Consider the following 16,589-nt stretch of genomic DNA (forward strand, 5'->3'; position numbering starts at 1 on the left):
GTGTGTGATGGATAGAGACTGGAAAAATTCGCGGTGTTCAATGACCTCTAGGATGAGACTTCACGATCCTCTACGAACTAGAACAAAATTGCGCCTGCTCATTGGATAATGACTCGGTAACACGTGTTACCTGGGATGCTTGTGATTCGACACTTCTTTTGTTGAAGGTTTTTCCACTGGCTTAAGAGTCCTTCAGGTAAACGGTGGTCCACCACTGACTCATGATGAAGGTGAACGAGTTTGGATTCCAGCCTGTCTCGAAAGGAATCCGCGAATTATTCCGGTCTCTAGTGATGGAGAATCCAGAGTTGGACAGAGTGAGAAGGGGAGGGAGGGAGGGATGAGAGTGTGTAGAGGAGGAAGGGGAGGGGGAGAGACGCCACGGCCGGTGCGGGCTCACGGACAGAGGCAGGTTTCTCGCCAGGGGCTGACCGCACTTCCTGGCCGGCACGAAGTGACCTCCCACCTTACTGCTCCCTCCCACACGGAAACACGACGTTTCCAATTCCACGATATTCTGTGCTCCAAAGGTTACTTCTGTAAATATCAACGCAAGCTCTCTCCAACTCGTTCTTCTTCTTCCACAAAATACACATCCTCAGTAGATGTTACATTCAGTTATAGTTAAGGACCGGAAAAATTCGCAGGTTCAATGACCTGCAGGATGAACTCCACAGTTCTACGCATGCTCGGTCAAATGCCACCCACTCATTTGGCTGCTTTCTTGTGAGACGTCCCAACGTAGCAGCCTGTGATTCGATAAAAGCTTTGGTTGGGTGTTTCTCATTGACCCAGAGTCATCCAGGTGAGTTGTGAGCCAATAGCAGAGGCAGCACTGAGGTATAACTATTTGTATTTTAGCCTATCGCGAATTGAATACGCGAATTTTTCCGATCTCTAGTGAAAGAACAGCAAATGCAAAAGTTCCGTGTTAAAATGTACAGAAACACCACTTAAATAATAGTAGGTAATGACGAGAAAATTAAACAAGAAAAGAAATCAATTTGGCGTGTGATACTGAGTCTTAAGTCCCGGTTTTACCCACAATCTTAGCTTCTTGAATCTTGATTCATTAATAGAGACCGGAAAAATTCGCGAATTCATTTCGCGGTAGGCTAAAATACAAATAGTTATACCTCACTGCTGCCTCTGCTATTGGCTCACAACTCACCTGGATGACTCTGGGCCAGTGAGAAACACCCAACCAAAGCTTTATCGAATCACAGGCTGCTACGTTGGGATGTCTCACAAGACAGCAGCCAATGAGTGGGTGACATTTGACCGAGTATGCGTACAACTGTGGAGTTCATCCTGCAGGTCATTGAACCTGCGAATTTTTCCGGTCCCTATTCATTAACATATATTTTTATGGCAACATATTCTAATGTTCCAATATATCAGCATTGAATTTTTGTGTTTTACAGCGAATTCGGTCGCCTTACATGTGCTATAGTCTGTGTCACGTGGCCTACCTCAAATGTGTCAGTTTTCAGAAGAAGTACCGATGGTCAGTGCATCCTACGGCCAACGTCACTCTGTCAAGTGATTTTATGAACAAATTCCTGCGGTTTTAATGATCGCGAACAAACATCATGCAAAGTCACCGTTTTTAATGGAACAGAAACATTCATGTAAAATTACAGATATTTGTAAATTTATACTTTCACATGAAAAAAACTGTATCATTACAAAATAGTGTTCGCAGTAATACTGGGTTCGGATTCTTACCCGGGCGTTTATGCTTTTTTGTTGTTCCAGTAACTCCAATAGTTAACGTTATTTGCAAACCGTTTCCTGAATAGCTTTCCAGTATTGTCTGCTCACGTTAGTAAACACAATAAAACAAAATAAAGTCAAATTATTAAATTTTTATACATAATCTTTTACGTGGTTTAAAATATATACTTGAATCAAACGTCAGTTAAAAAATAAAATTATTCGCTAAACTTCGTACAAAATACTAAGTATTATCTTGAGAAACGTATTTCATGTTTCGCACAAATAACCATAGCCACTTGTTGTTCAAAGTTACAATAACTTTCTTGTAGTATTACTAGTGTCACGCATTTTTAGCGAATAAATCTGAACGCCTACTAGACTGCAACAGTGTATACTCGCAACAGCGGTTTATTCCTTGTGATTGGCGGCCGTCGGCGAGAGAAGTCGTTGCCCTGTTTGACCGAGTCACTCAGGACGCGTTTGTTTCCACACTCAGTAGCTGTGATTGGTGGTTTAACAATCAACATGCACCACAAAGTAACTCGCACAATCACGAAACACAGACGATTCTACGGTGTTTTTTAAATTTCAGCTGGTCTCGGAATCTTTTCGCGAAATATGCATGCCTCTACGTCTCAGTGTTAAGGCCGGTCCACACGCAACGTTTTCAGCAACGATTTACCTGCGCAGGTCACATCGTTGTAGACAAGACGTAGCGCGCAGACAGAAAAACTGCGCAGTTTTGTGAACTGCGAGGAGACGGAACACGGAGAAGGAAAACTGTGGCCAAGAGCATTTATGTCCGCGCAGTTTAGTCGACCTGCACAGACTTGTAGCGTGTGGACACTTTCTCCGTCTTCTCCGTACACGAGGCTCAGTTCTCCCTCGGTATTTGTGCCGGAACAGTGTAAGTTGTTCAACGATGACGGATTTGCGACAGTGTTCACGTGAATTTCTAGCAGAGTTAATTGGTCTGTACAAGTCCTTTCCGTGTTTGTGGCGGGTCAAATAAAAATAATGTAGCCTTAGGGACAAAATAAAAGTCCAGCGTATGAAGCACTTGTGCAAAAATACAAAGAGGTTGACATCGCGGCTAACAGAGATAAAATCACAAAAAAAAAAAAAAGAATTCTTTGAGGTCGGTATACCGGAAAGAATTGGCCAAAGTAAGGAATTCTCGCAACCGATAGGATAAAACTTGGCTGCAAACTGTGTTGTGTGGGCACGGCTAAACTGAAACCTTTTGTTTGCACAGTTTTTCCTGCGCAGTCAAAACTGTGTACAAAACGTTGCGTGTGGACCGGCCTCTAGGGACCCACAATCCCACGGTATGCAGTTGCTATATATGCTCGCCGCTCCGAGCTGAGGAGCGTCACGTGGCGCGGCCGTGCGGACGAGGGCGGAACGACCTTGTGGTGTGGGGGGGGGAGGGGACAGTGAGTCCGTGACCCACATAGCCCCGCTCGGACCCCGCGGGCTACGTGGTGGCGGGCACGTCATGATGTGGTGACTCCTGGTGACGTCAGCCCGGGGGAGCTTCTCCGAGACCTTCAACACCACCTGTGTCCCCTCTCCCTGCTTCTGCGGGCAGCAGCAGATGATGGGGGGGTTCGACTGCCGAGCCCCGGCGTCTCGGCCCCAAAAGGCCCCATAGTGAATGGATCAGGCCTATGGTAATGGACGGACCGAGAAAGGCGCCTCTGTTGTTCGGAGACACCCGGGTTTAAAAAAGAGCTGTAAACTGCTCGACTAGGTGTGATACGTTCCCCCTAGTCCAGTGGTCGGGGGAGGTACCGAGGCAACCCCGAGGCCCTCCAGCGCACGCACGGCTGAAGTGTCATGTCTAGCCAGGGCTTCCTGCGGTCGCCGCCGGAGTGGTCCAGGCACGTCTGGGCCTTAATCGGCTGTAAACCTGCCGGGCCGAGGTACGTCGGGTCGGAGGGTAGTCCGAGGAGACGAGGACATCCAGTGGAGTGACTCTGAAGAGTGGCGGTCGGTTAGCCTGTTGGCCTTATACCGTATAGGCGCCAAGTTGGTAGTAGTACGGGAAGAATCCATGAATAGACTGAATGGTGTCCCGCTGAAGTTTTCTCCAATGCCCAGGATTCTGATTGGGCAGGACTCATACTTGGTAGTGGTGCTTCGATCGCTTGGAGCAGGCTCCAAGGGTTCCCTAGCCTGATGCGGAGTCGACGACACAGCTCCGGTACTAGCCTGGACAGCTGGCAGAGGTTGTATAGGACCTTCACTGGACCACGAGTTCACTGGGTCTCAGTGTGATGTGGGAGATCGGGGAAGGCGCCAGCAGTGCTTATAAGGTATAAGGGCTAAGTATACAGCCAACTGTCTGGTCAGCTGAGTGCGGCAAAGGGGCTGAGGCGGTGACTATGCTGGGTTGGTGGCCCCAGCCGCTGGTCATTGCCGAAGCCCTAACACCCTCCCGATCAAACAAGAGGGAGTGATTCCCAACAGTTCTGTTTAAATTATGCTCTGGAATGTAAATAAATCGAACTGGAAGTTTCTACCACCCTACTCTATTAGGGCGCATATGTGGGAGGGAAACGTGAGGATGCCTGCCGTAAGGTCGGAATAATCTGTCTCCCCTCTTTCCCGGACATTGACTCCAGTACAACCCCCTCTGACTGCCTTCTACAATATCTTCAAAATTTCCTCTCTCCCTCTTGCTGAAAGCCTAATTCCAGTTGATGTCCTATAATTGGTTACTGCCCTTTGTACACCTTCTCCAACACATTAAAAAATGTTCTGTCGACTCCAGGAGATATCATCTAATTATACAACACCTTTACATTTATCTGTACCCATCCTGCTAGAAGCCTGACTCCAGTTGAAGCTATTTTAAGTGGCTAAGGCCCTCTGACTTCCTTATCCAACACCTTCAAACTTTCCTGTCTCTCCTCTGCCAGGTACACTGAGTCCAGGTGACTTTATTTCAGTGGCTGTTGCTCCGTCATTATCTCCTCCAAAAACTTCAAAATTACTGTCTTACCACTTTGCCAGGAGCCTTAACTCTAGGTAACATACTCAGTGGCTGCTGCCCTCAGACTACATTTTACATAAAAATTCCATTATCTCCACACTGATTCCAGGTGACTTGATTTGTGTCTGATGCCCTTTGTATACCTTTTCCGACACCTTCAAAATTCCTGTCGCCCCTCTTGCCAGGATCACGGACTCATATCTGTGGCAACTGCCTTCTGACTACCTTCTCCAACACATTCAACCTTTTCTGTCTTCTTTCTTGCCAGGGTACTGAATCCAGAAGTCGTTATCTAAGCCTCTAACTCCTTCAAAATTTCCTATCTCCCCTCTTTGCCAGGTTACTGACTCCAGTAGATTTAATTTCCTGTCTGCCAAATTCCCGATCTCCATACTTGACAGAGTGACAGACTCCGGGGACACCATCTAAATGGCTTCTGACCTCTAACTACCTTCTCCAATTCCTTCCAAATTTCCAATCTCTCTCCACGACAGAGTCACAGACTCCCTGTGATGTCATCTAAGTTGCTGCTTCCCTCTGACTACCCACTCCACAACCTTCAGGATTCCTCCCTTCTCTTGTCATTATTCACTCCGGGTGATGTCATCAGAGTGACCGCTGCCCTGTAACTATACACTGAGAAAAAGGATTGGTTCAATGAACAAAATATATTTGTTTGCATGATGGTTGTTTCGTTCAAACAATATTTATTTGATCCTACCAATCGTTTATTTGACCGTACTAAACGTAAAATGTTCCAAACAAACTATACATGTTCTATGATGGTTGTTTCGTTCAAACAATATTTATTTGATCCTACCAATCGTTTATTTGACCTTACTAAACGTAAAATGTTCCAAACAAACTACACATGTTCTCTAAACCAAATTATTTGTTTAAAAATTATTTGTTGCACCAAGCAGTTATTTGTTTGGTACAACACTTCAAACAGATATTTGGTTCAGTCAAACAAATCAGTATTATTTTTCTAAACAAACAGCATGTTTGCTTAAATTATAACATTTTAAACGAATATTTTGTAGCGCCAACAAAATATTTTGTTAGCGCAACTAAACCATTTGGTTGGCGACACTACTTTCCGGTTTTTATTTTGTTGGCTATGCCGTTTTATTGTTATTGAAGCAACTCCGTGATGGTGCTGGAAATTGAATATTGTGGGCATCAGGTTATTTATTTCCTCGTTTCCGTTTGTATGTGAGCAAGTGCTGATCTAAAAAATGGTTGATGAGTAAACCAAGATAATTTTGGAAGATTGGGGTGTTTGCAGTTAATTGGACTTGTTGCAGGTAAGTGAAATATTTTCCATGTAGGCTATGTTGTTTGTCTAGGCGCGGTTCTTGTATAAATATTAATTTCACCCCCTCTTCTATCTATATAGTTGCTGGTAAATATTTTGTGAAACTGTGGTGTGATTCTTTAAATAGTTAACCAGCAATTTACCGTTATAACGTGTGGTTGGAATATGTTTAATACGTTAAAATACTTCACAACTAGTTAACCAGCAATTTACCGTTATAACGTGTGGTTAGTATATGTTTTATACAAAAATAACTGCAAATATGGGTGAATTCACATTTGCTTAGCAAAATTAAAACTATTAAATTTGTACATTATTGATTACGTTAGTTTGGACATATTAAAATTACTATAAAATATAGGTATGTGAAGGTTTCGGTTGGCGTAGTTATAATATGTAATTAATAACCAACAATTCAGATAATTACCCAAGAATTTTAATGTAGCTAACCTGACCTAAATAACCATTCACATAATTTCACAGTATGAATGTAATTAACCTATCTTAACCATTCTCATTCACTCTTTGTAACGTACCTAACCTAAAAACTCAGTAAATTATTACTAAACTACGTGAAGCATTCCAATGCCTTTTCGCAGAATAGTTACTGATAAATATCTAAGTAAAACAGTGAATACACTTTTCACATTTAAAACTAAAATTAGCATGAAGCCTCACTTGTCAGACATTAGCTTAAAATATTTTTAATAATTATCTTTCTCAGAGGTTATGTGCATTAAGTAACAAAATTGAAGCAATAATAATTCGATTTCACTGCAATGATTGGTTGGTTAGGATAGGTTAATTGATAATGCTTTGCCAACCATTTGAATATTTAAAAAAAATTTCAAGCAGCAAAACTAATCAACCATCCACACTGTTTATAAGTATTTTAATGCTGCCGACACAAAAACCAACAATCATTATCATATCACTGTATTTGTAATACACAACTCTGACCTTACCACTCGCTTAAATGTCAAATATTGGTTTAAAAAAATAAGCATTTAGTTTTTTCTTCAGAAAACTCTGTCCCCTTCAGAATTAAGCTTAAATCTTATATGATGTGGGCTGACAAAGTCATAGAACTAAGTAGACAACTTTTAATGCATGTCTATTGAAATATGTTTTAAAACTATTCATTCTCACATCTGTACGTGATTCTACTTGTAAGTTATACTTTCCTTAATTTTGCTAAATATTATGAATCTTAACTGCTCTATGTAGGTAAAAGTTCCGAATTGCGTATCCAGGTGTTCTCAGATATACCTTTGATCCTGAGGCATGATTCTGCACATTTGATCCTGTAATTCATGATGCTTTTTTCAGCAGTGGGGAGGTGTTTCGCGTGAAACCTGATGTAAAAAATAAGTTACGAATAAGATAAATTACGTCAGGTTTCGCGCTATGGCGCGAAAAGCGTAGATGTTACGCGCCTCCACACTGCTAAAAAATAAGCATCATGTACCACAGGATCAGGTGTACAGGATCATGCCATCAGGGGCCTATTCCACCAATAAACTTTGCAACTTTGCACTTTCCACTTTTCTTTCTTACTTCTGTTCCACGAAAATTAGAATTCGTAAAGCAAAAATTGAAAAGTGCAAAGCGAAAAGTGCAAAGACTTTGCACTTTTGAACGTGTTTCTGTTTCACAATAATCTCTCCCTGCGTAACTCATCTAACAATATTTGCAAAGTTTTCAGAGGTTTTGCAAATATCATTTTGCTTTTGCAGTTTAAGTTTTTATTGTGTGATCTTATTTAATTAATTTGTTTGGGGTGGTTAAAAGTGTTGTTTGTTATAAATTTAGCATCTAAGTAATTATTTAATTTAATGTGGTTGAGAGAAATGAAAACATAGGCAGTAACATAAACACATAACCTACAAAAGTAAAAGAAGGAAAATGAGGCGTATTTTATTGCATTCAAGTGATGAAGCTGATGAAGATGACAGAGTTCCAGTAAGGAAAGTGTACAGATTATGAATAAATTTCATGATTGACAATGATATTCATTGTGCTTTTAAAAGAACGTCAGTCCATTCCTTCACGTTTTGTTTCTGTGTTACTGTACCTACTCGAGAAACTTGCAAATAATATATCTTTTTTTTTATAAGTTCTAATACTGCTAATTTTTTATGCACAACTTCTATTTTCTTAATCATCATGCACTCTATAAACTACAAACTAGGCAACAGTAATGTAAACAATGAATAAAATAATGCAAAGACTTTGCAGACTGGCTGTAGGAATGCAAAGAGGTTAAAAATTTTGGTGGAACACATTTCAGTTATATGCAAAGTGCAAATTGAAAAGTTGCAAAGTTTATTGGTGGAATAGGCCCCAGGATCATTGCATCAGGATCACAGGGTTAACTTGGATATGCAATACGAAACATTTACCTCTATTGTACATAACAATCAAACCATTGAAACTGTCAGCTACTTAATACTTGAACAGTGCTATCCTCCAGATAAGAGAATATTTACCAGTAAATATTTTATCTTAAATCTTCACTTATCTGGTATTAACAAAAATTTAAATTTATAAAAAAAAATATTTTTGAGTTCTCTGAATTATCTTTGATAGTTTCATAAAACAGCATTAGTGTATTTCATGTTGTTTTTAGATGTGCTAGTTTACGTATTAAGCGGTTTATTAGTTTAGCTCATTAGTTGTTTAAAATATTGTAAAAGGAGAGCTACATTAATGTAAAAAATTTCACAATGCTAATTTTTTACTGCCTGTCCTTGCTTGCCAATCATTACTTAAGGGTGTCTTGGGTTACTTGAAGTAGTTTACCAGTAATTGGCCATTTTAAAGTATGGCTATGTTAGGTATTCCAAATACTGTTACATTACGAATATGGCCAGTTAGGTTTGGTTAGCTACTTTAAAAATACTCTACAATAGTTTGAATGGTTTTTTTTTTTAGGTAAAGTGTTCTATGTTACTTTAATGTTTTATGTGTTTGACATGCAAACATATATAAAAATAGGTTTTAATATATATAGTAATATATATTATAAACTTGCTTGTGTTTAGCTACTTAGATTAAATATATGAAAAAAATTTTGGGTTCAATTGAACTTCTCGATACCAGATTTCTTATTGGTTGAGAAAACCGGAGGGGAAAATAATGATGTAATATTAGTAGGACAAAGGTGTTAGTATAAAATATGAGAGTTATAGAGTTGGTATAACTGGATGTACGTAATTGTTTTACTATATGCGTGTTTGTTGGTGATTTGTGATGTTAGGGGTAGTTTTGGAAGTTAAAGCGGGAGTGGTTTATTGTAGTAGTTTTAAATATGTGTATTTAATACTTAAATTTGAAGGGAATAGTGTTCTTTACCAATGAAAAATTTGTAAATGTTGGTATCACTGTGGGCGTTAAAATGTTGAAAGGTTGGTATCAATGTAGTTGTGAATGAAGACGGGTGGCAGTTAAATTGTCATGGTGTGTGGTATGTTATGGAGGGAAAATGTGAAATAAAAAAGACAGGTGAGTGGAAATAAAAGTAGAAGAACAGATTAGAGAATGTTGTTTGATGGTGATGGTAGATAGGGTAGAGAACGATAGTTGATAGGTGAAAGTGTGTGTTAAGAGTTGGAAATGATGTAGAATTAGAGTATTTGTTGAACAAGTGCATATTTTTTGTGTGGTATCGAGAATTACACTTAAATGTGTAGGCTTAATGTGACTTTCACGATACCGCGGAAATTATTTGTGTGATATCGAGAAGTACAATTGAATTGGTAGGATTCAAGTGAACTTGCTGATACCGCAGAAATAATTTTTGTGGAATCGAGAAATACACTTGAATGGGTAGGATTCATATGAATTTCACGATACCGCAGAAATTATTTGTGTGATATCGAGAAGTACAATTGAATAGGTAGGATTCAAGTTAACTTGGCGATACCACGAAAATTATTTTTGCGGCATCAAAAAGTATATTTGAATGGGTAGGATTCATGTGAATTTCACGATACGCGGAAATAATTTCTGTGGTATCGAGAAGTACAATTGAATAGGTAGGATTCAAGTGAACTTAACAATACCGCGAAAATTATTTTTGCGGTATCGAGAAGTACACTTGAATATGTAGGATTCAAGTGAATTTGGCGGTACCGCGAAAATTATAGTTACAGAGAACAAGTTCCCCGCATAAAACCCCCATATTCCTGCGCTTGTTCTGTTAGAAAGTAGGGGTGGTAATGATGCAAGTGATGCGATCTTGTTGTCGTCATTAATTATAGGCTGGTATCGGGTCATTAATTTGTCCCAAATTTTTTTTCCAATTTGTCACACAGACATGTTGAGTCCCACAGTAAAGTAATGTGTATTTTTTTGAAAAAAAAAAAAAAAAAGAATTAAAATTTAACAAGCCAGAGAGACATACCAAATATGTATGTGGACAATTTGCATGACTAAAATTTGACTTATTTTAATCTGTTGTTTATTATATTTGTGGCTTTTACTGTTTTTCAGGGCAATCTCTGCACAGAGGAAGAAAGTTTAGTTTTTTTTTTTGTGGATGCAGAGATTTTCCTTAAAAAATCAAATATCATCACTGCTTTTTTCTGTAATTTTTTCCTGCTGCACCATATTCAATGCCTCAGTAACTGGCAGTCACACAGAAATTCATCCAGAAGTAAGTTGTCAAATTCAAGGTACCATACCTAATATTTTTACAGTAATAAAATCACTTTGTACAACTAAATCTCGAATTACACATAATTTTGCTGAATTTTAATAATTGCAACCAATTTAATATCCACAATTCCTTCACAAATTTTTTGATTTTTTTCATTTGGAAAATGGCTGTTGTGTTTTTCAAACATGTACTGAATTGCATCCAAAAAATATCAGGATAAATTTTTGGAATGATAATTATTTTAGATTTCCAACATAAATCAAGATATAAAAAAGTTCTGAAAAAAAATGTTAATGTATCTGCCTTTGTCAAAATATATGTTTGAAGTGCTGGAACATAGTGTGAAATTTCTTGTGATTTTCACTGAATCCAGGAAACTTTAAAGTTAGAAACATGTTTCAGTCAGAAGGTTGCATGGACTCGAGTCTTCTTTGTGTAACAAAGTCCATAATTACTACACTCACACTGTTATGATCCATACTCTGTGTTACCTAATCAAAACTTTAAACATTTTTATACTTGGTCTTTACTTGATACATAGTGAGACCTCAATATAGGTAGGCCTAGCTGCAAACTAATTGGACCCAGTATCACATGTGAAACCAATATTTTTATTGGGGAATCTCTACCCAAGCATAAGCCAACATATAAAATATTAAGACTTAAATTTATTTATGTTAATTTATAAATGTGTGTATATTACCCAAGATCAGATTTGTAGAGAATTTCTTGTATGTATATGTGTGTACATATATGTATGTATTTGTATGTTTATATCCCAAGATGTTTTATGTTTCCAATGTGATTCTATGGCACTTGAGATTTTACATATAACATTTCAAAACATTTATACAAGTTTATAGCTTATTGGTTTTCAATCCGAGGGTTACCTTTTTATTTCCTTTATGGTTTTACTTGTAGACAATATCTTGTACAGCACATGAAAAGGCACTTAGGCCAATAGAAACAGAAAATATATTTTTGAAAACAAAAATTGACAGAAAATAAATTCATAAAATTTTGGCTCTAAATATTTTATCCTATATAATTTGTAAGCAAGAATATGCACTGTGAGTAACATGGAGACAAATAAGGATTAAAAGATTTATTCACGACCAGTGATGCAGTTATGAGTGAATTAACATAAATAACGTTACATAGTAATTAATAGTTTACCTTTTAGCATAAATTTTTAGTTTGCAGGCACCTACAATGGGGGCTCACAAGTGCAACAAGGAATGACCAAGTATAAAAAGTTTCAAGTTTTGGGTAGGTAACGAAGGGTATGGCTTCATAACAGTGTAAGTATAAAGCAATTATGGAGTAGGTTACACAAAGAAAGACTTGAGTCCATGCAACCTGGCTGAACCATGTTTCAGACATTCACTGAAAATAACAAAGAATTTCCAGCACTTGAACCTCATTATTTGGCAGTGGTAATTACATGTACATTAGTTTTTTTTTCTTTTTTTCTTTTTTTTTTCTTTCCAGAATTTATTCAGCTCTACATTTAGGTTGGTAAATCTAAAAAAAAATTAGATCATCCCAAAAAATTGTTTTCATTATTTTCAGGATGTAGTTCCATGTTTCAAATACATTACTACCATTTTTGAGTAGTTGATTAACAAATTCCAAATGAAAAAATCATTATTATTGTAACAAACATAGGTATTTTCATTACATAGAAATGTAATATTTAGAAACTTGGGCATCAAATTAGTCATACTTATGTTCAAGCAATTTTATCTGTTTTTTAAAGATTTAGCTGTGCAAAACGACACATATTAATTATCAATGCCACAAAGGAAACTTAAGACTGATATAAATTTTTTATAACCCCTATGATATTGTTTACATCAACATCATATGGTAGAGCATACAATTTTCTACCATTGTTCTCAACTCTGTGAAATTTTACATATTTGACTTTTGAGATACAAGGAAATTCACTGTCTATGCAAGATTTTGAAAAACTACCCACATTCCTAGTTACCACACTTTAAGGGAGAAATTATTTTTGATGAAAATTTGCACACACGATACTAAAAATAAGAAGAAAGTTATTGTTCAACATACCTATAATTTAGGAAAAAAAATTGTTCGGTTATGCCTATGCCATCCCCTGTTTCCACCCATCGAAACATACATCGACACTACTTGAAGGAATTTTGTTCATTTTGCATTAAAAATAAAGGAAAATTTAAAGTCTATAAATAATTTGTAAAAACTTGCAGGTCACTTTCTACATGAACAAAAATACACCCATCCCTTCTTCCCATCCTCTAAAACTAAAATTTAATACTTTTTAATGAACTATTCCACACTTATCATTAAAATTAATATTAAAGGTAAACTATGTCAGATTTAAAAAAAAATCTCCATCTCAGTGGATACTTGAGATTTCGAAAAAAACACCCCTATTTACCCTCACTACCTTTAAAGCAGTATGTAGTATTTTTGCGAGCCTGGTGTTCACCTTAAAGGAAAAATGAACAGTCTACATTTAGTTAAAATATACTCCCATAAAATGTTCTCTATGAGGATAAAAAAAAACACCCCATCTACATTTCCCACTACTTAAAATATAATGCTGGTATGACGTAATAACATCTTATGAACAGTCTACATTTAGTTAAAATATACTCCCATAAAAATTTCTCTATGAGGATTAAAAAAAAAACCACCCCATCTACATTTCCCACTACTTAAAATATAATGCTGGTATGACGTGATAACATCTTGCACACTTCATGTTCAAAAGAGGAAGTACATTACTGTCTACATATGATTTTCACAAAAGGAAGTTTATACCTGATACTTAAAAACACTACTCCTTCCCACTTTCACAACCCTTTAAGGAGAATGTTTCACTGCTTGATGAAATTTTTCATCTTGATGTTAAAAAAAAAATTACTCTTTAACGTAACCTTTTTCTATTTCACGTTACTATCCTTTAAAGTAGATTTTTGTTTCTCCTTGGTAATTTTAATCAGTTGAGGTACATAAAAGAGTTATTCATCATCAACATATTATTGAAGAAAATATGTTCGATGAAAACATGAGATTAAGGGAGAAAATATTTCTTTCCTACCCTTCAAAGAAATAATTTGTCCTGTTTAAAAGAATGTTGCACACTGGATGTTAAAAATAAAATCAATATTATCTACATCTGATTTAAACAAAAATTAATTCAATACACACGATTTTGGTGCACTACTTTCCTCATTCTCTCATCCCCCTTACCCCTTCCTACCCCCCTCTCAACACCTACCACAGATCTTTCACATTTTTACATCACTCTTTCTACCCCTTGAATCCGAATTTGGGCAGTTCTTGATGAAATTTTGCATACTTGACATTAAAACTAAGATGGCAGTTACTGTCTGCATACAATTTAAAAAAAGACCCTTCATTCTGTGTTCAGCCTGGGCAATGCTAATATTTTATACAAACAACCATTCTCGAGATAGACATATTTACAATAAAGCAAGATCAATTGTAGAATCCATTACGTAGTACAATATATAAAGTTAAATTACTCATTAAAAATATTATCATTAACAAACCTTAAATGAAACAAGTCTCAACAATGGAACATCTGCCTAACTTACGATAAATAGGAAAGGTCAATGCCTAATTGAAGTTATTAAAGTTTTTAACCCATGCACAACACTATCACATTTTGAAGTAGATTTATTGTATATAAAAACAAGTCATCCTTTACACTTAAAATTGAACGTCAATCATTGCAAAGATACATATGTAACTTAAGTATAGGCTTGTATACAGAGTGTGATGCCTTGAAAACGAAGCCTGTCTTAATGTAATATCTGCCCCAACTTATGTTAAAGGTTTGTTAGGGTCCCCTTGTTTTAGAGATAAACATGTTAATATGTGTATATTCAAATATTTAAACAGTTAAAAGAAACACTTATATTTTATTCTACTTAAAATATAATTATGATTAAAATTTAATTGGAACATATTTATGTTTTCAAATTTTATTATTATTATTTATTAGGAAATAAATATCTTATTTTTGTGAGTAATTCCCTTTATAAATTGTACTGAATACTGGATTCTGCAGATGAGCTTGCATTATCGTGCATGTGGCTAAGCTCTCTCGACTCTTCAAACCCTATCTCAAGAACGGTTAATTGTATAAAATATTGCCTGACACAGGAAACATAATATTTACAGAAAGAACATTTTGTAACCTTTGGCCTCGAATATCTTGATAACGTATCAAAGGTCTTCTATAGCAAAATTAAGAACGGTGATATCTCCTAAAGTATTTGGAATTTCTTATCTCCGCCGGCTTTAATGAAAAGAGGAATTTAAAGAACATATAATAAAAGTAATTTCGGATTTTTAACATTTTTTTTCGCAAATACTGCTCAACTACATATTTACCTAATTTACTGCATGAGTGTACGGTCACCACAGCTTCGTTCGCCATTGTAAACAACATACTTTATTTTTTGTGCCACATGCTATTGTACACCATACGGCTATGAACCAAACGTATGGTGACGTAAATGTGAAAATTAATAAGTTCTTTTCTTAGCGTTCCCCTTTAATCTTAAATGTATTATGCATGAAAATAAAGGTGAAAACTTGCGTTTTAAATACACAAAAGAGCGGATTACAGTTCCATTATTAAAATACGTTTTAAGCAACATACGAGTTTCCTATAAATATGGCATCTTCGTGCATATTCGGCGATATTCGTTTTACCACATTAGAAACATTCTGAAAAGTCAAATGGCTGCAATGAATATCCAAACAATGCAATGGCAATTTAACTTCTATTCCTCAACGTAAACAATTATTTTGATGGCGGTAGCGATCGTTTTATAGTATTATTTCTCAAAAAATCTGAAATTAATAAAACTTTAACACGTAATTAAATACAAAGTTCAAAAATCAATTGTGTTACAAAATTTCAGCAGACCAAGTGGCTATATCAAGATGCTTCAACAGTCTCATTTCTTACACAAGAACAGCAAATTTAATGTTTAACTTGCGGCAATAATGAAGAACGGATATATTGGATATATTTATAATTTTAATTATGTGATATAGTGAAGTTATAGTTAATATATAATAACGTAACCGTCTCTGACATATTATTTAGTGTGGTGTATATTTTCTTATAGTTTCCCATATAGTGAGATGATAAAAAAAATTTGAACATTTCCCTCATTTTGCATTTTCCCAGTTATTACATATTTTTTTCCTGGTCCCTTGAAATATGTAAATACGAGGTTCTACTGTATTATATTTCATTCAGAGGTTGGATCATTATTTGACTGGTCAATGATTTTATATACTTAATTGTCGATCAAGTATTTTTACTTATACTTTTTTAACCATGTACTTGCTATATACTATTTAGAATTAGAAACCAAACAAAAATCATTTACTGTCCATTACTGTATCAAAGATATTTAATTTTAAAATGTTATAACTTAATTGGGATATTCTTCTAAATGTCTTATTTGTGTTTTGTCTTACATTTCAGCGTAATACTGTCTAATGATATGTATTTCTATTTTTTTTTCAGGCGCATGTTGAAAATGAACCTACATTATGTCATTAAGTTTTATTTTTATAAATGGATCTTAATTCATAAATATTGTATTTAGTTAATAAATTAAAAAAAAATAACTGGATTATTTATTTAATTTTAAGTTTATTTATGTAATTAAATTGACAACATGCCCTCCAAAAGCCATGGGCTTTAAAAGGTCATTGCATGTGTGTGTATACCCAACCCTCGTCGGTACCGAGAGCAGCCAAACAACTACCTGGGGTAGGAACCCCAGCGGGTAGGCATCATCACAAGGCCTACATATAAAAGGTAAATAGCCACATAGCAGCAGCATCTGGAT

General features: G+C 36.1%; 1 protein-coding gene and 1 long non-coding RNA gene across 2 annotated transcripts in view; one reads left to right on the forward strand and one right to left on the reverse strand.

Moving 5' to 3' along the window:
* The window catches only part of LOC134538792 (dual oxidase maturation factor 1-like), a 112,793-nt gene that overhangs the window by 62,245 nt on the left and 33,959 nt on the right, over window positions 1-16,589 (reverse strand). The gene's annotated exons all lie outside the window — the stretch shown is intronic.
* On the forward strand, window positions 5,837-16,370 carry LOC134538844 (uncharacterized). Its single transcript, XR_010076223.1, has 3 exons — window positions 5,837-6,024; window positions 10,530-10,692; window positions 16,262-16,370. It is a non-coding gene; the product is annotated as an uncharacterized LOC134538844 (long non-coding RNA).

This window comes from Bacillus rossius, chromosome 14 (genome assembly GCF_032445375.1).
Source record: "Bacillus rossius redtenbacheri isolate Brsri chromosome 14, Brsri_v3, whole genome shotgun sequence".
Taxonomy (NCBI): Eukaryota; Metazoa; Arthropoda; class Insecta; order Phasmatodea; family Bacillidae; genus Bacillus; species Bacillus rossius.